Below are 26461 nucleotides of genomic sequence, written 5' to 3'. Positions count from 1 at the left end.
CTTATCTCTTTATATGTCATCTTATATAATGAACTCCAAATTTAAAAGGAGCTCTCCCTACCTTATCTAAACGCACCACTCACCATTCAGCTCCAGAACTCCGGGGCACGTTAGTATTTTATGTCATCTCTCTCTCTCCTGCCCCCTTCCTCCCACCCTTCTGTTATGCTTGGTTTTCCCTGGTAATATATTATATGAGGTTGCCTGGTTTCCGTAATGCTCAACTTCATCTCTTGGTTTCACTTCTCAAATATTACCTTTACACCTCTGCTTGCTTTGTCTTGTGATTGACACTCCTCTTGCAGTGCCTTCTAGGTCTCGATGTGTGGAATTGATGTAGTCATAAAAATAAATGGCCGGAAAGGGGGCGAGAAAACGAAAGAGCTGTGTTTTGCGTAATCACTCACCTCTCCCCCAGTGGAACCGGCAAGGAAGCACAGTGCACCCATCTAGCCAACACACCTGGTTTCCCTGGGTTTTAATCATTTAGCAGGGCTCATTTTTTTTTCTTTTTGAGAAAACATTATTTGATGAATACAGCACAGTGTCACCTTTCCGTCTCATTTCTTGATTGCACTGCGTAAAAAAGGAAGACAGTCACAGAACAAGTAGTAATCACATAGGAGACTGTAAACAGATCCGGAAATCATAAAGTACGACTAGCATCCTGTTCTGTTTCTGTAGTGTTTTTCTTCAGTAGTTTGATATTAGAATAATTTCCTTTCCTTGTCTAAAGCTACCTGCATTCTTTCAAGTTCCTAATTATAAAGAACGTGGACCTCACTATGTGAGCATGTTCCTATGATATGGCAGTCTTAATATTTTAGAGGAACTGTGATGGGCTTTCATGCATTATGCTTGATAGTATGTTGGACTACAAAATCCAGGGAGCTAGCTTTTTACATACTCTAAAATTTGAAAACTTGAAAGGTCATGATGTGAAACATTGTGGTGTTTTTTCCCTTGATAGTTCCCACTCTGAAAAATATCTATTGTTATCGCATGTTATTTCCAAGGGGATTGGTACCAGTGTCTCTGTGGGGTAAACAAGTGTTTATCACTAGACCCTTGTTTTTGTTTTTCTAGTCATACACTCTCTGTCCTAGTCATATTATTTTCCGTTCTATTTCATCCGTACCGTGAGCAGCACTAATGCACGGACAGATATTGATGAGGCCCATAAGGATTAACTTTAAAACGTCTAATACATCTAATTTTTAAATCCATACCTTTCCCCTCACCGAAGAACCTCGAAATAACATTGTGTTCTGTTTCTGTAGTGGTTTTCTTCAATAGCTTGATATTAGAATAATTTCCTTTCTTTGTTTAAAGCTACCTGCATCCTTGTTCCTGCATGGGTTTAGATTGCAAGGAGCTATTTAACTTTCTAGATGTATTCTTTCTCCTTACGCTGATTACATACAAAATAAGTAGCACCCAAAGGCAATAATAAAATGAAGCTTCTTCCTCTCCCCATCTCCCTTCATTTCCAACCCAGGGTTTTACAACTGAGATCTAAGAGAGGAAGTATTTATTCACTGTTTTAAATATTTATTAAAATCTCCCTCCTTGAAACTGTATTCTGCCACTGCAGATATTTCTAGTATGAAAAAAGCCAACCAGAATACAAAAAATAAGGATTTGTAGATGTCTAATTCTAAGATTCAGAACTTTTGGGAGGGTCCATCTCTTCTTGGAAATTTGACTTGTTTACTGACGGTCTTGAAGTATTTTAGTATCGAATGACAGAAATGTAGATCCACAAGGCTGTTCTATTAAGCATATAGGTCAATGACTTGGGCTTTGATAGTCAAGGTTCTGCACTGTAACTGGCATAACAATTGCAACTCATCCTAGTGAAGTTTCCGGGGTCTCTTTCATGGTATGTAGTGAAATCACCAGAAGCTGGCTGAAACTGTTGGTCATTTTATATCCTTAAATGAGTAAGCTGTCATTGGACTTTATGTTTTGCCTCGTTAGGCTTCCCATTGTTGTGAGGAGACACCATAACCAAGGAAACTCTAATAAAGACTAACATTTTATCGGGGCTCGTTTACAGTTTCAAAGATTCAGTCCATTACCATCACGGTAGAAAGCATGCTGTTTGCAGGCAGACATGGTGCTGGAGGAGCCAAGAGTTCTACGTTTTGATCTGCAGGCAGCCAGGAGGAGACCAGGTTTGTTTCACACTGGGAATGCTTTAAATATTTAAGACCAAAGCCCACCTCCACAATGATGAACTTCCTCTAACAAGGCCACTCCTCCTCCAATAAAACCACACTTCCTAAAATACCATTTTTTTTATGGACCAAGCAGTCAAACACATGAGTCTATGGGGGCTAAACTTCTCAAACCACTACAGCCATTTTGATAGCAATTTAAAAAAGCAAACTGATGGGAATAGGGTCTGGGGAGATGGCTCGGTAGGTAAGAGTACTTGCTATTAAAGCATGAAGACCTGAGTTCAGCTTATACTCAAAAAGCTTGGCGTGACCACCCATGGTGTTTACTTTAGCACTGAGCAAAGTGGCAGGGGACAGGAGACAGGACAGGAAGATGATTGGGGCTCACTGGCTTCCACTTGGCCACTTGGCCAAAAATAATGTTGACCTGTAGGCTCAGTGAATCTCTGTCATGGACATAAAGGAACATATGTACATGTGCATATTCATGCATACTACTGCCTGCCCTCCAAACACAAAAGACTGCTAGGCCTGGCAATGCCATTCCTTGTTGTTATATGTTGGAGTTTTACATGCCCGTTGTAATTATCATGAAAGTGATGTGGCTGACCACTTACAAATGGGTAATACAGAGGATCTTAAACTTGGAGAACGCCATGGTAGCTTTGCATGCTTTCTCAGAAGATAACATATGCACAGATTAACGTGCGATTTCAGAGTACTTTCTAGACCTTTCCAGTTCTACCTCCTCAACCATCCAGAGAACCACAGTTTACTCCCAGGGTAAAATCCAGCAGTTGGAGAAGGGCAGGCAAGGGTCTGTTGGGATCCACAGCTCATCCATGAGCGTTTGCTGTAGATGAGTTTGGCCCCTTTTAGATGTTTTAGCTCAATACTTAGACTATGTGGAGTGCTGACAGTGACCACTGTGGAAATGTGTGACTCAGGAATGATGTCTGTTGGAAGAATCATTCTTTGTGGCTAAGATTTGAACAGTTGCTACTGTGACTGAGGCTTCTATGTGGGGGGAACTATGAAGTCAGAGCTCTGTTTGGTGCGTTCTTCACTCTGCCATGCAAGCTAACAACCTCTGGACTGTCAACACATATTTATGCAGTGTCTCATGCCTCATTGCTAGTAAAAACCAGAGGCAAGAGAAGTGGCAAAACCCCAGGAGTCCCTTGCAAACCTCTGATGGAAAGCCACTGAATACCAGTGGGAGGGTGATAAAGGTGTCTTTGGTGGTTGGGTTGGAAATATGCTGTTTCTGTAATAGCCATGTAGGAGTCAGTCATTGCTGGAAAATTACATATCCTGACTTCATTGCTAAGTAGCTAATAATTGAGGGTGGTGGTTAGAGTAGGTATGGCCCCATAGATTCATGTGTTTGAATGCTTGTCCCATAGCGAGTGGCACTATTATGAGGTTTGGCCTTGTTGCAGTAGGTGTGGCCTTCTTGGAGGAAGTGTAGAGACAAGCTTTGAGGAATCATATATAAGCTCAAGCTATATCCATGGGGAAGATAGTCTCATCCTGTCTGTTTGCAGAGGAGTCTCCTGCTGCCTTCAGATACAGATGCAGAATTCTTGGTTCCTCCAGCACCAAGCCTGCCTGCAAGATGTCATGCTTCCCACCATAATGATAATGAACTAAACCTCTAAAACTAACACTGCCCCAATTAAATGTTTGCCTTCACAAGAGTTGCTTTGGTCATAGTGTCTCTTCACAGCAATAAAACCCAAACTAAGACACTGAGAAACAAAATACCTTTTTTAAAATTGGTTATTGTATTTATTTACATTTCAAATATTATCCCTCTTCTCAGTTTCCCCTCCATAACTCCCCTATCCCCTCTCCTTCCCCGCCTCTAAGAGGGTGCTCCCCTCCTGCCTATCCACTCCCGCCACCTCACCACCCTAGCATTCCCTTACCCTGGGTCATTGAACCTCCATAGGACCAAAGTGCTCCCCTTCCAGTGATGCCAGACAATGCCATCCTCTGCTACATATCCAGGTGGGGCCATGCGTGCCCCCATGTGTACACGTTGGTTGGTGCTTTAGTCCCTGGGAGCTTTGGTGGGTCTGGTTGGTTGATATTGTTGTTGTTCTTCCTATGGGGCTATTTTATCATGGAATACAGATAGTCTGCAGGGAGAGACTGTAGCAGCCGTGATTCCAAATGCTAAGTTAGCCCTTAGATCTGGATCTTACCCAGCCTCAGGGAGCTGACATTTCTACCACAGCTCCTCCAGCTTACTTGCCTCACTCTAGCCTTGAACCTCATTTCCCAGCTCGAGGAGGGTAGATGAGACTGTGGGATAAGTAGCTAAGTCGTTTTTAATTTTGACGTTTCTTCTGTGCTCTTTCAGCCCCACTGTTATTATCAGGTATAGCATCCGTTACTTTCCCTCAGCCTTCTTCGGGTCCGCTCCTTCCTACCTTCACAAGTAACCTCTCCGTGTACTGAGTCACCTCGGTGGGTTGGTGAGTCAGCCCTGGCTTGTCTCCTTCTGAGATGTCAATAGAACCATTGCTATTAATGTAGTTAATCCTGACTCACTGCTGAGAATTGTCTGTCCTTTGTCTCTGCACATCATTTACAGCCACACATTAGCTTATTTTGCACACATGATTGAGTGGCTGGGAGAGGTTTCCTTGCTTTTACCCACAGTAGGGCTATGTCTTTTCATTTCTTATTTCCTACTGATGGCTGGGAATAAAATGATAGGGTAGTGAAGTCCCTGAGACTAAATGCAGAGAAAAGGAGGGGGGGAGGGGAGGGGGAGGGAGGAAGGAAGGGGAAGGGGGAGAGGGAGAGAGAGAGTTTCAGAAAGAGATAACATGGTGATATCTCCTTTCTAGATTTTGTATTTCAGAAAGGAGGGACAACAGTCAACGTCACTAATCTCTGTCTCCAAAGAGGGGGCTCATCTTGCCTTTTTTGTGGACTTTGGGACTGGGAGCTGGGCCTCTACACCTCATATCTTTTGTCCTCTCCCCGCCCTGAATCCTCCTGCCTGCCTCCAGGAACAGGATGAATTCTGTGCCTTCAGGAGGGTGTGGGACAGGGCTAAAGTTTGGGATAGGGTATTAGAAAGACTATGGCTGCCACACATGTAAGGCATATCCACCAAATAAGTAAACTTTAGATCTCTCGTCTGCTATGTGCTTTCCCCCATTATTTCAATGATAGAAAATAGCAAAAGGTATTAAGTATCTCATGTGCCCAACAACCCAGGCTACTTGGCAGTCATTATAAGCTTGAGTAATATTCTCTAGCTTTGGAATTTGGAGAAGACCCAAGTAAAGCCTAGTTAGTGTGAATTATGTTTCGAGAAGTCTAATGCTATAGCAGCAATAAAGGCCTATTAAGGGAAAACAATTTTATTGCTTTTGGGTCAAGAGAGTGGAAGCTTTGGCATGAATGGAAACCTAACATCCTAGTTGGACTGGGTTAATAATCTGGCTAAGGGACCACCCCTAGCAAGGAGGAGTAATTATCCCTCGGATGAGATAATGTACTTTTCCTTCCCAGAATTCCAAATCCTAGTATAATCCAGCTTTGTATGCCTGCCTTCGTTTCTAAATTACTGAGAACAGTGAGGCCTCCCTGTTTCTCCTTTCTCTCTTTCTTTCCCACACTTTGGGCTTTCCTCTTTCTCTGAAGTTTCCCCACATGTGGTTTCTTGTCTGCTATGTCGCTGACCCCCATGTCAGTTTATCTCGAATGGTGGCATGGCCTTTTATCTGTTTTACCCCTGTGAGCAGTTTCCAAGATTTACAGCTTGTCCCTGGGGCTTACTAAACTGTAATAAAAATTGTCCTCAAGCTGCCATTTGAATTTTTTCTTTAATTCTTTTTATTAAGGAGACAAAGAACCAGAAGATGGCTCCACTCTCATTAACATGTGGTAACTCTAGTGGGATTTCCTAAAATTATCAGTAAAACTATGCATGTTTGAATTTTTGTTTTTAGATACAGGGTTCATAATTCATATTTGATTACCTTGCTTTTTCTTTCTTCCATAAATAACAAACAATTGTACATACCTGCTTTTTAAGAGTACAGTGAATTGTAACCTGAAATTTCCTTGTTCCATAAAAATCTCTATGCCTTGTTGCTTTATGTAAGAATGATAACCATTTTACAAAACTATCGACAGAGATCGAATTATACAAGGAAATAATATCTGAGAAATACTTCAGAACCTGACCTACCACGGGCATTTGATAAACGTTTAATTAATGCCTGCAGTGTGCTTCAGACTGTACATTGGAGAACGTTCTTCATATTCCAGTAAATTTAGTAACCCAGCATTTTCCCATGCAAGCTAGGCCACTTGAAAGTGTGAGAGACAGAAACCAGTGTGCTCCTCTGCTCCTGGTGACCTCATTTTTTTTCCTTTTTTTGTCTTCCTTGCATCTTCCCCTAAATTTCTGCTTTTAATTTCACTGTAGTCAGTGATGTTGATCCTGCAAGGCCTCATTCTGATGTTTCAATGCAGTGGGATTTCTTTTTAACACCACTGATAGTGTTTTAAGAAAGAAGGAGGGCCAGAAGTCAGTGACCAGCTGGGCTTCTTGATGGCAAACCCCATGTCCTGTGAAACTACCTGACCCTATTCAAAAAGGGAGCAAGTTGAGTGGGAGCTTGGAAGCCAGATCATGCTGCCAGACTGGCCTAAATGGAGTCTTTGGGACAAAAGCGGCAGAAGTGAGTGAAGACTATCTCAAAAATTCCTTCTCTGCCTATGCTGAAGGTAAAAAACAAGCACTCGATAACTGCCTTTAATTCCTTCAATATTTCTATGGATTTTCCAAATTCCTTGTGTTTAAGTTAGTGGGCATGAGCTATGAGATGTTAGAGTTGATGGTTTGATTTCACAGAAACTCCAATGTAGATAATACTGTTGGTTCTTTCTGTCTATGAACTCTGGAAGAAAGCAAGCTGCTATGTAAACCCATTTATGGTGATCCCTTTTTCCTAACAGTCTAAAATCCTCCCCAGAACTTAACGGGGCCAACGATCTATTACCAGGGTTAAGGTCCATGAACGATTCATCTTCCCTCTGCTCTCACTCTCCATCCCTCCTTCCATTATTTTCTGTTGCATTATTTACAATGTGTGGGAGGTGGTCCCTTCCTAGGCAATGTTCAGTTGTGTCTACTTAGTACAGATGGGTTGCTCTGAAATGGTGTGGGGAACTCAGGGCTTATGAACAGAAGACTCTGGTTCTGCTCCATTGTTAACTCTTGGAGGAGTAAATACCCATGAAAAATAGAAAGTAGAGAAACTGCCTGGGCAGAGAAGTGTACACATCTGAGGGTACTCAGACTCCAGAGCAAAGATGACATCTAGTCTCCTTCAATGAACAGTCATGCTATCTTGTTATTGGATTCCATGACCATCTTCAGAAATGAGGGTCCTTGACTTTGTGATATCTTATTTCCAATTCCAGCAGTAGAGAAGGATGCCTCATTTTCCAAAGGTAGATTCAATTTCCAGAATTCTAAAACTGAAAATCCCATTTATTAAATGTCAAAATTCTGCTATATACCACTTTTTGTAATGTAAGCCAATTTTATATGCTTTTAAACTTACGGGTTTTTTTTTTTTTTAAAAACCACTTCATTGTTATCTAGTATTTGGCTATTAACAGTTTAAATTAAATATTGACTATTTAATTGTGAATTATCACATAGTATGCAAAATCATCCAGGAGTTAGAGCCTGACCATTTATTAAGGCGTGCTTAAGTTCCTCTAAATGTACAAATAATCCACGTCCAGACAAATTCCCAATGCTGCTCTTCACTGAATCCAGGATGTGCATTTGGGTTTCTATCACTACAGCTCCCTTCTTAGCATTGTTGCCGAGACAACTCACTTTGTTTTCTGAGTGCTCAGGAGGGCAGACAGTTCAGGATGGGAACCACCACCAAGAAAGGAGACTGTGTAACACTTTTTATAGGATGGGAACACAGCCAGGGGATCAGAGTGGGCTGTTGCATATTTTTTTTTCTGGAGCTGAGGACCGAACCCAGGGCCTTGTGCTTGCTAGGCAAGTGCTCTACCACTGAGCTAAATCCCCAACCCCAGCTGTTGCATATTTTGACATGAGGAGTTAAACAAGGAAGTTAAGGTTGGTGACTCGGCCTTACCTGGGTCACCTGGCTTCAGGGTCCTTGGGTCTGCTTTTGCAGTCAGATCCCCTCCTGGACTCTGACTTGGAGTCTGGAATTCTAAGAGAACAAAGGAGGGGGGAAGCAGCAGTAGTCAATTAAGTCAAGACAGGCAGCACCTTTATGACCTGTGCGCCTTTGTTTAGATAAGGGACTAACAAGATCTTCCCTCTTTATGTCCTTTATTGGTTAACAGATCAAGCTGAAACAGCTAAGGAAGTAGGACAGGAATTGAGTTCTGGGGCCTGGGAACATGAACTCGGTTTCTTGATCCTGCCAGACAAGTGGAATTTCTTCCTGCGATGGCTGAACTCAGGAAACAGTCTCCTAACAGCAAGCTACCCGTAAGCTAATTAAAGATACATTCCTTAATAATGCTGAGAATAAGAGCATGAGGGCTCGGGCTGCTATAGCTCAACTGGTAGAGTGCTTGGCTAGCCCCCACACACTGTAGGCCCAGTCTCCAGAACTGCGTAAATGACGTGCTGGGGTGCAATTGTAATCCTAGCGCTCTGCAGTTGGAGGGAGGAGGATCAGAAGAAGTTCAAGTTCATCTTTAATTATGTATTAAATTGAAAGTTAGTCTGGGCTACCCAAGTCACTATTCTAAACAAGTAGGCAAGCAAACAAACATACAGACATACAAACAAGCGAGCAAGCAAACAATACAATCCCAACATGATTGTAGCGAGTGGCTTCTTAGGTATACATTAATTTACACGAGACACCTGAGTTTGAAACTAGTTTGCCCTCCAGGGAGATGGCTCAGTGGTTAAAAGCTCTTGCCTTGAAAGCCTGCCTACTTTTGAATGTGATCATTTAATTTGACCTTGATTTTTGAATTCTTGAGTTTGATATCTGTAACCTATGGTGAAGGATAAACCAGAATTCAAAGGTCGTCCCCCTGACCTCTCCATATACACCAGGGCACACCCCACTCAGTAATAATGTAATACATAAATTAACACAAACATCTATGACAAAGCATGCGAGTGGAAGTCAGAGATTGACTTACAGGACTCAGCTCACTCCTCATGGGTCAGGCCCTCAGTCTTGGCCCTTTTGTCCTCTGAGCCATCTTGGTGGCTCGTTTCACAGAGAGGGGAGTGGGAGGGAAAAGGGGGGCAGGATCAGGAATGAGAAGAGGGCCAGGGTAAAGAATACAAATATGTAGCAGTGGGGGTTGAATAGCTGGGGAGAACCACTAGAAAGTCCCAGACACCAGGGATGCCTCCCAGAACTCAATGGGGATGGCATTAGCAGAAATACCCAACAGAGGGGAGATTGAACCTGAGGAGACCATCTCTAGTGGATAGGCAGGGCCTCCAATTGAAAGATGGGGCCACCTACTCATCTCAAAATTTTAACCCAGAATTGTTCCTGTCTAAAGGAAATGCAGGGACAAAAAATGGAGCAGAGACTGAAGAAAAGGCCATCCAGAGACTGTCCCACCTGGGGATCCGTCCCATTTGCAGACACCAAACCCTGACACTATTGCTGATGCCAAGATGTGCTTGCAGATGGGAGCCTAGTATGGATGTCCTCTGAGAGACTCTTGACAGCACCTGACTAAGACAGATGCAGATACTCACAGCCAACTATCAGACTGAGCATGGGGACCCCAATGGAGGAGTTAAGGAAAGGACTGAAAGAGCTGAGGGTGTTTGCAACTCATTGGAAGAACAATATCAACCAACCAGACACCTCAGAGCTCCCAGGGACTAAATCACCAACCGAAGAGTACACATGGACAGTCCCATGGCTCCAGCCATAGATGTAGCAGAGAATGGCCTTGTTGGGCATCAGTGGGAGGAGAGGCCCTTGGTCCCATAGAGACTTGCTGCCCCAGCGAATGGGGATGCTAGAAGGGTGAGGCAGGAGTGAGTGGGTAGGTGGGGGGGGCACCCTCTTAGAGACAAAGGGGAGGGGAGTATAGGATGGGTGGTTTTTGGAGGAGAAACTTGGAAAGGGGACAACATTTGAAATGTAAACAAATAAAATAATCAATAAAAAGAATAAAAATGTAATCATCTTGAATACATCAGAAATTATTTGGTAAAATTCAATCAACATTCTTTTTTATGGCAAATAAAAAATCTGTCAAAATTTTGTAAATGTTTTAATTGCATATTTACGGTTAAGTACCTAATTCAGAATGCATGTTAAATAAATACAAACAGGGAAGAAAAATCCTATAGACTCTCCAGGAGGTGGTATTGCTTGTCTTTAATCCCAGCACTCAGGAAGCAGAGGCAGATCTCCGAGTCTGAGGATAGCCTGGTCTACAGAGTGAGTTCCAGGACAGCCAGGGCTACACAGAGAAAGCCACTCTCAAAACAACCAAACCCAAACTCAACCAATCCAAACAACGGAATCTCTTTTCTCTACAGCAGCCTGACGAGCCGTCCACAGTATCCCGAGGTGAGCTTCGTTTTGACTTTTGTGTGTGGAATAACTCTTGAGCTGTTTGTTTGCCTTTCATGTGTTCGTTTTTCATCTCTCTGCCCCGAACTATAAACTGGGGAGCAGGACCTGTGTCCTGAACTTCATGCGTTCACTAGAAAATTCAAATTATTGCTATACCATAGCTGGGATCTAGTGTGTGTGTTTTGGATTGTCCTAAGTTTGTGTGTGTGTGTGCACATGTGACAAGAACTGCACCAACAGTTACTATGTGTGAAACTGCACGTTAAGAACGATGAAGCACCAAGGACTGGCTTGTTCCTGAATAGAAGGAGCCAGAAAGGCTTGGATGAAGCTTTTAAATAAAGACAGTGGACGCACGCATTGAAGAGTTCTCATAGCAGAGTACAGTGTTGTGTTCAGTTTATCCAAGGTGAGTTTCCGTCTGACCAAACGGGCGGCAGCCCAGATGCTCAGGAGCAGCTACTTCTTGGGCTGGAGGTTCTCTGGGTAACACCGCCTAGGACTGTGTTCTGCCTTTTTTTCTAGCAGCGAGAGCCCAAGTCAATCTCTTAATCCCTTTTATCTAGAAAATGGAATTTTAAAAGTGCTGACCCTCTGGGGTTTTTGTGAGCACTAAATAAGATATTTAAGGAATTCGACACGGTGCCTGTTCCGTATAGTAGTCAGAAATCAATACATGTAATCTATTATTTTTTTTGCTAGGGTGGATTAGGAAAAACACAGAAAGGTCTATACCCTTTCTGTTAGCAATGTGGCAGAAATCTTGTCACTTTGATGTTTTCAGATACGTCTTCCTGCTCAGTGTCTATGCACTTGATCTATGCTGTGTCTTACAAGGCCCCATCATCCCTCAGCTTTGCACACGTGCAATGCTTGCCTTTGCTTGAGGGTAGAACCCTCCTCCTGCACTTCTTTTTACTCTGCTGAGCCAGCTCAGTACTTGCTAGAAGTCAAATGACCAGTAAATTGCTATTAAACATAACCTTAAAATATTACTTTAAAATTAAAATTATATTAAATATTAAGAAGAAGCCAATAACTCCCACAGGTGATTATGAATGTAGAGGCCTTTGTGATTTTAGGCATGATGGGGTATTCTAGCTGGCTAGATGCCTGAACTGCTGCATTGCCTGAGAGGGATGTACTGTTAAAGCTCTCTTTAATCTAAATGTTAAATATTTGCAATGGCTATGCCTGGTTGTCAACTTGACCATATCTGGAATGAACTACAATCCAGAATTGGAAGGCTCACCTGTGATCCAGATCTTGAGTCTGGGAGATACAAGTTTCTGAACTGGATCTTGGCATGGAGATCTTGAAGCATAGTAGCTATGAATCCCAGGGGACCAAGGCAAGGAGATCTCTGAGTTCAAGGTCATCTGGGCAAAGCAAGTCACAGATCCAGGTGTGGTGGTGCACACCTTCAACCTGGGCCACACCTTCTGCTGGAGGCCTACATAAGGACTTGCCAGCACATCTGTTGGAACCCCCTTCTACAGAAGACCAGCTGAAACAACCAGCCTTGTGGGACTGAGCAACTATCAGATCCTTGGACTTCCCATCCATAGCTGACCTTTGTGGGGAATTGGACTACGGACTGTAAGTCATCATAACAATTCCCTTACTATATAGAGACTACCCATAAATTATGTGCCTCCAGAGAACTAACTGATACACTATTCCAGTATAAACTTTTTAAAGACAGGCTCCCATGTAGCCCATTACATAGCTATAACTTGAAATACTGAACCTTCTGCTGTGTCGTGTTATGTCTCTTTGTCTTTTTGTTGCCCCTAAGAAAGCATTGATTCATTTGTTTGTTTTGAAAAGGAGGTCTTACTATGGAGTCCAGCTATCCTGCCCTTGAACTCATGACCTTTCCCCCTTTTAAAATTTTTATTTATTTATTTTTTTTTTGTGCATAAGTACACTGTAGCTGTCTTCAGACACACCAGAAGAGGGCATTAGATCTCATTACAGATGGTTGTGAGCCACCATGTGGTTGCTGGGAATTGAACTCAGGACTTCTGTTAAAGCAGTCAGTGCTCTTAACCACTGAGCCATCTCTCCAGCCCTCCCCCTTTTTACTGAAAGTAGATTTTTTTTAAATTTAAATATTATTATTATTATTTTTTTTATTTTTTATTTTATTAACTTGAGTATTTCTTATATACATTTCGAGTGTTATTCCCTTTCCCGGTATCCGGGCAAACATCCCCCTCCCTGAAAGTAGATTTTGTTCATACTCTATATTCTGATTATGGTTTCCCCTGTCTCTACCAGAAGAACCTCCCAGTTCATCCCCGCTTCTCCTCACATCTAGTTCCACACCCTTTCTGCCAATCATTAGAAAACTAACTGGCATATAAGGAATAATAATAATAATAATAATAATAATAATAATAATAATGATATAAGATTAAAAACAAATCAAGATAGGACAAAACAATCAAACAAGAAAAAGAGCCAAAAGTAAAGCTCAAGAAATACACAGAGATGCAGAGACACACACATTCATACATACAGGAATACCTTAAAAAACACAAAACTGGAAGCCATAATATATATGCAAAGGGCCTGTAAAATGAAAAAAAGAAAAATTCCCCAAGAGATTAAGAATCTCCAATTAGGGGCTGGGGATTTAGCTCAGTGGTAGAGCGCTTACCTAGGAAGCGCAAGGCCCTGGGTTCGGTCCCCAGCTCCGAAAAAAAAAAAAGAACCAAAAAAAAAAAAAAAAGAATCTCCAATTAATGCTGTTGACTTTATTTTGTGTTGGCTGTCTACTGCTTACAATGCATCCTGTCTTTAAGAGTAGATTGTTTCCTAAGTAAGACACTCTTGAAGTAAGCTAATTTGCAAGTAGCTATCAATGGAGATAGCTTCTGGGTTAGGGATGGGGGCTTGTGTCTACTTTTCCTTTCAGCTCAGGGTTTAGTAGCAGACTGTTCAGGTCTGCATGCTGCTGTAGTCTATATTCTTATGTATGCCAGTCCTGTTGTGTCTAGAGGACCTTGATTCCTCAGAGTCCTCCTCTTCTCTTGCTCTTAACAGTCTCTCTTCCTCCTCTTCTGCAGAATCTTCTGAGGCCTAAAGGGAGGGATTTGATGGAGACATCTTGTTCCCTCAGAACCCATAAGGTCTAGTTTGGAACTTGGTTAAAGGATGACCCTTCAGATCACCATTCTTGCTGGACAAGAAAAAATATAGTAATGAAGATATCATCCAATAGAGGCCACAGATCCTGACCATTTTAGGGATGTAAAATATCACCAAGCCCCATAATCAAACGGGGCTTACACCAGTATCTTAGCAAGGGTGTGGAAGGCCATTGAGGACCTCATTCAGCTATGCTGTTGGTGGCAAATTGAAGTGACACTGAAGCCTCAGGTCAGTCCCTTGGGATTTTCTAGTTTTAACCTCTGTGTTCCGCACAGTTTACTCATGGTTTTGACACAATCATACTGTTTTCATAATTAACATGTAAACCTGGAGGATGTTTTTATGCACTGTGTAAAGATTATTCCTGTGTTATCCAAATGCTGATTTCTGAACTAGCAGAGATGTAATTACAGGCTGCATTTTGGTACCGTTAAGCATCTCCTGCCTTAGCATTTTGTAAATAGTGTTCCCCATCACATTCTGGTTGATTGAAGTAAAAAGGCTATAACAAAAAGCAGAATAGTATGGTGGGGCTTCTCGAGAGAGACTGAATTCTGGAAATGAGTCAAGACATTGAGCCAGCGAAACACAGAGGAAAAAGCAGTCTGGGAAGTCAGGAGAGGTAACTAACCAGCCATGTGGCAAAACTTAGATTAGTATAAAAGGGATAATTGAGTTACGTGAGCTAATGGCAAACAATGCCTAGCTATAAGGCCAAAGGCTTGTAAATAAATATAGTCTCCATGTCATTATTTGGGAACAGGAGCAGGCTTAGAAAGGCCCATGGTTATACCTGAATGACTAGTCAGAAGGAAGCCATTTGGAACAATGCTACTAGGAGTGTGGAATACCTCCCACCTCTCTTTATAAACATACCAACTCTTTGACTATGTTTTAATCTTGAAAAGAAACAAATGACTTGCTTCAATTTTTAAAAGTAATAATTACTTCCATAGGTTTTAGTCTGGGTTTCTGGCCTTCCGTTTCATTCAACACCCACTGAACACTCCATTCACAGTGAGTCAGCAGGTGAGGCTTACTGCCAGTTTCACAGCTGAAGAATATAAGTCCTAAGATAACTGGTTACCACTTACTCTCTCCCTCCCTCCCTCCCTCCCTCCCTCCGTCTCTCTCTCTCTCCCTCTCTCTCTCTCTCTCTCTCCCTCCCTCTCTCTCCCACCCCCAGAACTTTATGTTGAAATGAATGGCTGCTGTAGTTATCAACTCATCTCCATATGAGAATATAATGTTATGCCACTGACTCACTGGAGACTTATTAGTCATCAATAAAACTATTAGAACATAATGAAAAAGAAGAGCGAGATTAATTATTTTATTTATGTTGGAAAAGCATTTCAAAACATTCAATTTCCAGTAGTAGAAGTATGCATTTTTATTCATTCAGTTTTTTTTCTATAAGTAGTTTAACCTTTAACTTGGCTTCTGTGTGATAACCATTTCAAGTATTCTACCTTAAAAAAAATGCTTGCAAAATGATGTTATAATTAACATAACGGACTTTTACTTTTGGACCTGCCATAAAACAAGATTATACATAAATCCTGCAGAAGGAAGTCTGTCTTTGGCCTCTAGATTCATAGGAAGAAAGAAAACTCTAGCAATCTGACCCATAAAAAAGAAACCATAAACTAAATTCTGTGATATAATACAGAGTCACAGGTAGTCAGAACTACCATGACAAAAAGTCAAAGTTTGAGAAAAAGAGATTAAGCCATAGCATTCACCAAGATTGAGTTAACTGTCCAAAGTTTGTGGACTAAGCTGTGATCTTGGAAAAGGCTAGGGTGGGTCAGTAGCACTAGTTGAGTCTTAGAAGAAAGAAATTCAATCATTTTTAGGTTGATGGTATGTGTACTTTATGTCCCATTTCCCCCAAAACAATGTTGATAAGGGTTTTACCAAGAAAGTCAAGATATGGTAGAATCCCTGTTCATTGGATGGCTCTCCCCTCATGGCCTACTCTAGGAGTAGAAAAAATAACTGGAAATGAAGCCCATGCTTTCCTGACTAAAACAAACTTGAAGTACTAGAGGTGATTCCAGCTTGAAAGCCTTCAAGCATTTGCCAAAATGATAGAAATTACGTCCCAGGAAGGAGAACAGGAGGCTGAATTTAAATTAGAAAATGTTTTGTACATAACTATTCGTCACTCAGTTCAAAAGCACACGAAGTAAAAGAGATGCCATCAGAATCCAAAAGAAAACAGCACATAATGCAGGAGTCTGGATAACGGGTGCTCAGGAAATGAGGTAACGGGACGAGCATCCTTTCAAGTAACTATGCTTTGTTTAGGATATTTCAACGGAGATTCCAGGACAATAATCTGGAGGAGAAAACTCAGTGGTGAGTTTGTCCTCAGTGTAGGTCCAGCAGACGAGGGGATTAATCAGAAAATACTTTAGAGAAAGATTCCACTTAAAGGTGGAAGACGGACTGAATAATTAGGGCACAGTAGGAGACACACCTAACCTACATGGCTACAATCACGGGAGAAGAAAGTAGAAGTAAAATGAGCCAGAAAAACATTTGAAGTGAAATTTACAATTTTGAAAACTGAATTGAAGACATCGAACCGTAGATCCAAAGTGCTCTGTGACACAGAAGAATGGTCAGGGAAAGCAAGGTCGCACGTGGCACACCACAGCAAGGCTGCCGAAGTGTAACCGGGGACATACTCCCAAGAAGCCAGGAAGAATTGTAAAGCCCAAGTCCTCCAAGAGGGATTAACCACTTGAACTACATGGATGAAGCCTATCATTTTCAAAAACATTTATTAGAAATGGAGAAAAATTAGTAAAAAAAAAAAAAACCCAAAAACCAAAAAGACAAGCTAAGTCTCTGTCTTTAAAAGTCAGTAAATAAACCTAAAAGAGTAGAGGAAGAATACAAACTATATAGAAAGCAGAAGTCGATGGGAGATTGAAAAAGAAGCGATAGGCAGCAGGCTTCAGGGAAACGACCAGATTACAAGAAGAGAAAAAGAGCAAGCCAGGGAGCGATAAACCCGATAACAGTGGCCTGATTTGAGGGTGCCAGAGGCTCCCTAGGTCTCTCTAGACTCCTCCCTGGAGCATGCAGCATCACTTAGTCTTTAGGAAGGAACACGCCAGGCGGATTTATACCGTGGCTGCTAGAGGGAGGTTAGGAAGTGAATATCTTGGTGGAGACACTGGCTGCAAACAGTAACTGCAATCCTCAGTTTTAGTTAAAGCTTAATACAGCTGTCTCATTCTGTGACGTGCTTGCTTCCCCCCCCTTTTTTTTTCAGGCTACACAAAGTCTTTTATCTCTTTCTCTACCGTGTTCTACTGTTTGGAGAACGCCGGGTTTCTCGGTGTAGACAGTTGGCACAGACATGCTGGCCTCTGTGCCATCTTGTAACGGCTTTGTGTCTCTTCCTTTTAGTGATTCGTTAGTTGGAGACTGAAGGGGCGGCTTTAAAGAGGCAGGTATTTTTAGTAATTGGGTGTGAAGGCAAGAAGAAAAAAAGGTGGAGAAGGGAAGAAGCAGGGTTCCCTTTTCCTGGTTTAAGACATTCAGATACTATTTTCACATATTGAAAGAGTTAACTTTTCTTTTCTTTTTTTTTTTTTTTATTATCTTGAGTATTTCTTATATACATTTCAAGTGTTATTCCCTTTCCCGGTTTCCGGACAGACATCACCCTCCCCCCTCCCCTTCCTTGTGGGTGTTCCCCTCCCAAACCTCCCCCCATTGCCACCCTCCCCGCATAGTCTAGTTCACTGGGGGTTCAGTCTTAGCAGGACCCAGGGCTTCCCCTTCCACTGGTGCTCTTACTAGGATATTCATTGCTACCTATGGGGACAGAGTCCAGGGTCAGTCCATGTATAGTCTTTAGGTAGTGGCTTAGTCCCTGGAAGCTCTGGTTGCTTGATATTGTTGTACTTTTGGGGTCTCGAGCACCTTCAAGCTCTTCCAGTTCTTTCTCTGATTCCTTCAACGGGGGACCTATTCTCAGTTCAGTGGTTTGCTGCTGGCATTCGCCTCTGTATTTGCTGTATTCTGGCTGTGTCTCTCAGGAGCGATCTACATCTGGCTCCTGTCGGTCTGCACTTCTTTGCTTCATCCATCTTGTCTAATTGGGTGGCTGTATATGTATGGGCCACCTGTGGGGCAGGCTCTGAATGGGTGTTCCTTCAGTCTCTGTTTTAATCTTTGCCTCTCCCTTCCCTGCCAAGGGTATTCTTTTTCCTCATTTAAAGAAGGAGTGAAGCATTCACATTTTGATCATCCGTCTTGAGTTTCGTTTGTTCTAGGCATCTAGGGTAATTCAAGCATTTGGGCTAATAGCCACTTATCAATGAGTGCATACCATGTATGTCTTTCTGTGAGTGGGTTAGCTCACTCAGGATGATATTTTCCAGTTCCAACCATTTGCCTACGAATTTCATAAACTCGTTGTTTTTGATAGCTGAGTAATATTCCATTGTGTAGATGTACCACAATTTCTGTATCCATTCCTCTGTTGAAGGGCATCTGGGTTCTTTCCAGTTTCTGGCTATTATAAATAAGGCTGCGATGAACATAGTGGAGCACGTGTCTCTTTTATATGTTGAGGCATCTTTTGGGTATATGCCCAAGAGAGGTATGGCTGGATCCTCAGGCAGTTCAATGTCCAATTTTCTGAGGAACCTCCAGACTGATTTCCAGAATGGTTTTACCAGTCTGCAATCCCACCAACAATGGAGGAGTGTTCCTCTTTCTCCACATCCTCGCCAGCATCTGCTGTCACCTGAGTTTTTGATCTTAGCCATTCTCACTGGTGTGAGGTGAAATCTCAGGGTTGTTTTGATTTGCATTTCCCTTATGACTAAAGATGTTGAACATTTCTTTAGGTGTTTCTCAGCCATTCGGCATTCCTCAGCTGTGAATTCTTTGTTCAGCTCTGAACCCCATTTTTTAATAGGGTTATTTGTTTCCCTGCGGTCTAACTTCTTGAGTTCTTTGTATATTTTGGATATAAGGCCTCTATCTGTTATAGGATTGGTAAAGATCTTTTCCCAATCTGTTGGTTGTCGTTTTGTCCTAACCACAGTGTCCTTTGCCTTACAGAAGCTTTGCAGTTTTATGAGATCCCATTTGTCGATTCTTGATCTTAGAGCATAAGCCATTGGTGTTTTGTTCAGGAAATTTTTTCCAGTGCCCATGTGTTCCAGATGCTTCCCTAGTTTTTCTTCTATTAGTTTGAGTGTGTCTGGTTTGATGTGGAGGTCCTTGATCCACTTGGACTTAAGCTTTGTACAGGGTGATAAGCATGGATCGATCTGCATTCTTCTACATGTTGCCCTCCAGTTGAACCAGCACCATTTGCTGAAAATGCTATCTTTTTTCCATTGGATGGTTTTGGCTCCTTTGTCAAAAATCAAGTGACCATAGGTGTGTGGGTTCATTTCTGGGTCTTCAATTCTATTCCATTGGTCTATCTGTCTGTCTCTGTACCAATACCATGCAGTTTTTATCACTATTGCTCTGTAATACTGCTTGAGTTCAGGGATAGTGATTCCCCCTGAAGTCCTCTTATTGTTGAGGATAGCTTTAGCTATCCTGGGTTTTTTGTTATTCCAGATGAATTTGCAAATTGTTCTGTCTAACTCTTTGAAGAATTGGATTGGTATTTTGATGGGGATTGCATTGAATCTGTAGATTGCTTTTGGTAAAATGGCCATTTTTACTATATTAATCCTGCCAATCCATGAGCATGGGAGATCTTTCCATCTTCTGAGGTCTTCTTCAATTTCTTTCCTCAGTGTCTTGAAGTTCTTATTGTACAGATCTTTTACTTGCTTGGTTAAAGTCACACCGAGGTACTTTATATTATTTGGGTCTATTATGAAGGGTGTCGTTTCCCTAATTTCTTTCTCGGCTTGTTTCTCTTTTGTATAGAGGAAGGCAACTGATTTATTTGAGTTAATTTTATACCCAGCCACTTTGCTGAAGTTGTTTATCAGCTTTAGTAGTTCTCTGGTGGAACTTTTGGGATCACTTAAATATACTATCATGTCGTCTGCAAATAGTGATATTTTGACCTCTTCTTTTCCGATCTGTATCCCCTTGATCTCCTTTTGTTGTCTGATTGCTCTGGCTAGAACTTCAAGAACTATATTGAATAAGTAGGGAGAGAGTGGGCAGCCTTGTCTAGTCCCTGATTTTAGTGGGATTGCTTCAAGTTTCTCTCCATTTAGTTTAATGTTAGCAACTGGTTTGCTGTATATGGCTTTTACTATGTTTAGGTATGGGCCTTGAATACCTATTCTTTCCAGGACTTTTATCATGAAGGGGTGTTGAATTTTGTCAAATGCTTTCTCAGCATCTAATGAAATGATCATGTGGTTCTGTTCTTTCAGTTTGTTTATATGATGGATCACGTTGATGGTTTTCCTTATATTAAACCATCCCTGCATGCCTGGGATGAAGCCTACTTGATCATGGTGGATGATTGTTTTGATGTGCTCTTGAATTCGGTTTGCCAGAATTTTATTGAGTATTTTTGCGTCGATATTCATAAGGGAAATTGGTCTGAAGTTCTCTTTCTTTGTTGGGTCTTTGTGTGGTTTAGGTATAAGAGTAATTGTGGCTTCATAGAAGGAATTCGGTAGGGCTCCATCTGTTTCAATTTTGTGGAATAGTTTGGATAATATTGGTATAAGGTCTTCTATGAAGGTTTGATAGAATTCTGCACTAAACCCGTCTGGACCTGGGCTCTTTTTGGTTGGGAGACCTTTAATGACTGCTTCTATTTCCTTAGGAGTTATGGGGTTGTTTAACTGGTTTATCTGTTCCTGATTTAACTTCGATACCTGGTATCTGTCTAGGAAATTGTCCATTTCCTGAAGATTTTCAAGTTTTGTTGAATATAGGTTTTTATAGTAAGATCTGATGATTTTTTGAATTTCCTCTGAATCTGTAGTTATGTCTCCCTTTTCATTTCTGATTTTGTTAATTTGGACGCACTCTCTGTGTCCTCTCGTTAGTCTGGCTAAGGGTTTATCTATCTTGTTGATTTTCTCAAAGAACCAACTTTTGGTTCTGTTGATTCTTTCTATGGTCCTTTTTGTTTCTACTTGGTTGATTTCAGCTCTGAGTTTGATTATTTCTTGCCTTCTACTCCTCCTGGGTGTATTTGCTTCTTTTTGTTCTAGAGCTTTTAGGTGTGCTGTCAAGCTGCTGACATATGCTCTTTCCTGTTTCTTTCTGCAGGCACTCAGCGCTATGAGTTTTCCTCTTAGCACAGCTTTCATTGTGTCCCATAAGTTTGGGTATGTTGTACCTTCATTTTCATTAAATTCTAAAAAGTTTTTAATTTCTTTCTTTATTTCTTCCTTGACCAGGTTATCATTGAGTAGAGCATTGTTCAATTTCCACGTATATGTGGGCATTCTTCCCTTATTGTTATTGAAGACCAGTTTTAGGCCGTGGTGGTCCGATAGCACGCATGGGATTATTTCTATCTTTCTGTACCTGTTGAGGCCCGTTTTTTGACCAATTATATGGTCAATTTTGGAGAAAGTACCATGAGGAGCTGAGAAGAAGGTATATCCTTTTGCTTTAGGATAGAATGTTCTATAAATATCCGTTAAGTCCATTTGGCTCATGACTTCTCTTAGTCTTTCTACATCTCTGTTTAATTTCTGTTTCCATGATCTGTCCATTGATGAGAGTGGGGTGTTGAAATCTCCCACTATTATTGTGTGAGGTGCAATGTGTGTTTTGAGCTTTAGTAAGGTTTCTTTTACATATGTAGGTGCCCTTTTATTTGGGGCATAGATATTTAGGATTGAGAGTTCATCTTGGTGGATTTTTCCTTTGATGAATATGAAGTGTCCTTATCTTTTTTGATGACTTTTAGTTGGAAATTGATTTTATTTGATATTAGAATGGCTACTCCAGCTTGCTTCTTCTGACCATTTGCTTGGAAAGTTGTTTTCCAGCCTTTCACTCTGAGGTAGTGTCTGTCTTTGTGTCTGAGGTGTGTTTCCTGTAGGCAGCAGAATGCAGGGTCCTCGTTGCGTATCCAGTTTGTTAATCTATGTCTTTTTATTGGGGAGTTGAGGCCATTGATATTGAGAGATATTAAGGAATAGTGATTATTGCTTCCCGTTATATTCATATTTGGATGTGAGGTTATGTTTGTGTGCTTTCATTCTCTTTGTTTTGTTGCCAAGACGATTAGTTTCTTGCTTCTTCTAGGGTATAGCTTGCCTCCTTATGTTGGGCTTTACCATTTATTATCCTTTGTAGTGCTGGATTTGTAGAAAGATATTGTGTAAATTTGGTTTTGTCATGAAATATCTTGGTTTCTCCATCAATGTTAATTGAGAGTTTTGCTGGATACAGTAACCTGGGCTGGCATTTGTGTTCTCTTAGGGTCTGTCTGCATGACATCAGTCCAGGATCTTCTGGCCTTCATAGTTTCTGTCGAGAAGTCTGGTGTGATTCTGATAGGTCTGCCTTTATATGTTACTTGACCTTTTTCCCTTACTGCTTTTAATATTCTTTCTTTATTTTGTGCATTTGGTGTTTTGACAATTATGTGACGGGAGGTGTTTCTTTTCTGGTCCAATCTATTTGGAGTTCTGTAGGCTTCTTGTATGTCTATGGGTATCTCTTTTTTTAGGTTAGGGAAGTTTTCTTCTATGATTTTGTTGAAGATATTTACTGGTCCTTTGAGCTGGGAGTCTTCACTCTCTTCTATACCTATTATCCTTAGGTTTGATCTTCTCATTGAGTCCTGGATTTCCTGTATGTTTTGGACCAGTAGCTTTTTCTGCTTTACATTATCTTTGACAGTTGAGTCAATGATTTCTATGGAATCTTCTGCTCCTGAGATTCTCTCTTCCATCTCTTGAATTCTGTTGGTGAAGCTTGTATCTACAGCTCCTTGTCTTTTCTTTTGATTTTCTATGTCCAGGGTTGTTTCCATGTGTTCTTTCTTGATTGCTTCTATTTCCATTTTTAATTCCTTCAACTGTTTGATTGTGTTTTCCTGGAATTCTTTCAGGGATTTTTGCGATTCCTCTCTGTAGGCTTCTACTTGTTCTCTAAGGGAGTTCTTTATGTCTTTCTTGAAGTCCTCCAGCATCATGATCAAATATGATTTTGAAACTAGGTCTTGCTTTTCTGGTGTGTTTGGATATTCCGTGTTTGCTTTGGTGGGAGAATTGGGCTCCGATGATGCCATGTAGTCTTGGTTTCTGTTGCTTGGGTTCCTGCGCTTGCCTCTTGCCATCAGATTATCTCTAGTGTTACTTTGTTCTGCTATTTCTGACAGTGGCTAGACTGTCCTATAACCTGTGTGTCAGGAGTGCTGTAGACCTGTTTTCCTGTTTTCTTTCAGCCAGTTATGGGGACAGAGTGTTCTGCTTTCGGGCGTGTAGTTTTTCCTCTCTACAGGTCTTCAGCTGTTCCTGTGGGCCTGTGTCTTGAGTTCACCAGGCAGGTTTCTTGCAGGGGAAAAGTTGGTCCTACCTGTGGTTCCAAGGCTCAAGTTTGCTTGTGGGGTACTGCCTAAGTCCTCTCCGCTGTGGCAGCAACCGGGAAAATCTGTGCCGCTCCTTCCGGGAGCCTCCGTGCACCAGGGTTCCAGATGGCGTTTGGTGTTTTCCTCTGGCGCCTGGATGTGCACAGAGTGCAGTCTCTTCTGGTTTCCCAGGCGTGTCCGCCTCTCTGAAGGTTCAGCTCTCCCTCCCACGGGATTTGGGTGCAGAGAACTGTTTATCCCGTCTGTTTCCTTCAGGTTCCGGCAGTGTCTCAGGCGCAGGGGTCCTGCCGCTCCCGGGCCCTCCCCTACGGGAACCCAGAGGCCTTATACAGTTGCCTCTTGGGCCAGGGATGTGGGCAGGGGTGGGCAGTGTTGGTGGTCTCCTCCGCTCTGCAGCCTCAGGAGTGTCCACTTGATCAGGCGGTGAGGTCTCTCTCCCACGGGGTTTGGGCAAGAGTTAACTTTTCTAAATGTCAGTTCTCCTAATCTGATCTACAAGATTGAGCATAATTTTAATGAAGTAGCCTGACTCTATAAATTGTCAGGATCATTAGAAAATTGATACAGTGGTACAATGGGTTAAGAGTAATCAACTTTCTTAGTAGAAGAAAACTTTATCTGTTATTAAGCTTTTTATAAAGTTATAATTTTTATAATAGTATTGTGTTATCACAAGGATGGATTAGCAAACCCATGTAACAGAATAATACACACACACAAACAACTCAACATATGATTATTTAATTTATGGTAAGGAAGGAAATATAGACCAGGGAAAACGAAGATCCTTCAATAAATATTTCTGGTTAGATAGATAATTATGAATAAAAGAACTAATACTTGATCACTATCTGATACCTCCCAATATTAATCCCAGGTAAAAGAATATTAGATTGCTTTGAAAATAATATGCAATAGTGTCTATGAATATGAAAGCACATAACAGAGAAGAAAACATTTATATAATGAAGCATTTTAAAATCAACAGCATCTATTCTCAAGAGAATAGAGTGGGAACTTACAACATGTCATCCAAAAGTGTGTTTAGAATATATGAAGAGCAAGGGGTGGTGGTATATGATTTTAATCCTAATAATTAGGAGGCAGACGCAGGAGTTCAAGGCTAGCCAGGGTTACACAGTGAGACCCTGTCAAAAAGAAATCTGCACATGAAGACTGAAGGTCCTGTTCTCCAATTGCTTATTGATCAATCAATAAAGATGCTAGTAGCCAATGAGCTGGGCAGAATAGGCAGGACTTCCAGTTTACTTCACAGGCAAGCTAGAAGATACAAAGAGGAGAAAAAGGTTTTCACAATGCTTCAAAGGGAGAAGGAGCCTCCTGTCACGTGCAATCTAGAGTGGAGTAGCCGTTGGCCATGTCGCCATCTGGGCCTGTGTTAGCAGGAGGGATATTAGAATCATATTTAAGCTGAGGTCAAATTTAGGGGATGAACAAGGAGAGGGTAACTGAACAACTAAAGATGAGGGCAGATTTAATGTACTGAGCTAGTAGTGGCATGATAGCCAAGAGAGGCTTAGAAGAGCCTGGCCAGTGAGCTAAAGCATGTCAGAGATAAGCTTGTGTGTGTGTGTGTGTGTGTGTGTGTGTGTGTGTGTGTGTGTGTGTGTCTTTCATCTGCAGGCCCGAGGGAACCTGAGTGGGACTTGTAGCATGGTCCACTGGAAGCTTAAAGTGGGGTAGCAAAACTACACACTACAGGGACAAGTTATGCTTAGAATAAAAGGTATAAAACAAAAGTAGAAATGAAATAAACGTAAGATGAAGAGAAGGAAATAGAAAAAGATGAAAACAGAAAATGAGTAAAAAGTTCAAACAGAATAGAAATGATTAACCATGTTAGTTTCTGAAATTCTAAAACAGTTGAAGGATTTTAGCTTCACTAATAAATAATAATATTAATAATATATGTTTTAATAATAAAATTGACATGACTATTAGAGTATGTTAAAATAGAATAGCAACCAACAATTTTGTGCCAAGATATTGGAAATAGAGACATAGTGAATGATTCATTGGGAAAATGACATACGAAAATTAGTTCAGAAAGAAATAGAAAGCCAGAATACTCTTAAAATCATTGTATTCTCAAAGAAAAGTCTAGATCCTGAGGTTTTAGAAGGAACCTCTACCAAGAACTTAAGAAGGAGAACGGTAAAAACATTCTAAATGTTGGATGAAAAACAGAAAATAATCCAAACTCATGTTATCCTGGTAGTTTGATCCTGAAAATAAAAACATAAATAATATTATGGTAGATAAGATGTAGATGCGAATTGCTTGGAATTATTCAAAGAAGAGATGAATTTTTTTCTCTACAATTTTCACTGCCAAGACATTTTTTTTCAACCATTAAGTGGGATGGCAGTGGTGCCATGACAATACTGAAACCAGCTTTTATAAGGAAGGTGGAGAGGCATTGGTTTCTTAGATGCTGGAGTTAGTACATGAGAAATAAGACTTCCCATTGTGCATTGCCTGTTGCAAAGCCCTGGGACTCTGTTGAGCGAGCATACCAGCCTTCCCGCCAAGACACATTTGATTGAGTTTGTCTGGGAATGCAGCCCAGTCCATTGACTAGCTGAATCCTACTTCTTGATCTCAATTAATACCACACAGAACTGAAAACTTTCCCAGGGAAATGCAAACCAAAAGTCCAACTCACAAAACCGGGAAGCATGATAAAATAGACTGTTGCCTTAAGCCTCTGTCTCTGACAGTACTTGGTCAAGCAGCAGTTAAAGCCGAAACGGTTTGTGCAGTGGAGAGAACTACTGTCCAATGTCAGATGTGAACACAGATGCAAAATAGATGGGGCAACACTAGTAAAAGCCAGATCCAGTGAAATACACGTGCTTGTGTGCGTTTGCGCACACACAAACACATACACACCATCAATGCACACATGCATGCATACATACATGGAAGCTGTGTTCTAGTTGCCATGAATTTTTCTCCCGTTTAGAATAGGA

The 26461-nt window shown here is 41.3% G+C and overlaps 1 long non-coding RNA gene across 15 annotated transcripts in view; it reads left to right on the top strand.

Annotated features, from left to right (window-relative positions):
- LOC102548829 (uncharacterized) overlaps positions 1-26461 on the top strand; it is a 101667-nt gene that overhangs the window by 25392 nt on the left and 49814 nt on the right. For 6 of the 15 annotated variants that reach the window (XR_005491315.2, XR_005491308.2, XR_005491310.2 and 3 more), the window contains 2 exons: positions 8559-8706; positions 9753-10471. This is a non-coding gene — a long non-coding RNA (uncharacterized LOC102548829). Of the gene's footprint in view, positions 1-2059; positions 2178-6049; positions 6942-8558; positions 8707-9752; positions 10472-10752; positions 10784-26461 lie in introns of those variants that run through there. The other 9 variants (XR_010056120.1, XR_010056123.1, XR_010056124.1 and 6 more) reach the window with 4 other exon arrangements.

Source organism: Rattus norvegicus, chromosome 11 (genome assembly GCF_036323735.1).
Source record: "Rattus norvegicus strain BN/NHsdMcwi chromosome 11, GRCr8, whole genome shotgun sequence".
NCBI lineage: Eukaryota > Metazoa > Chordata > Mammalia > Rodentia > Muridae > Rattus > Rattus norvegicus.
This window is presented reverse-complemented; position numbering and strand designations above follow the sequence as displayed.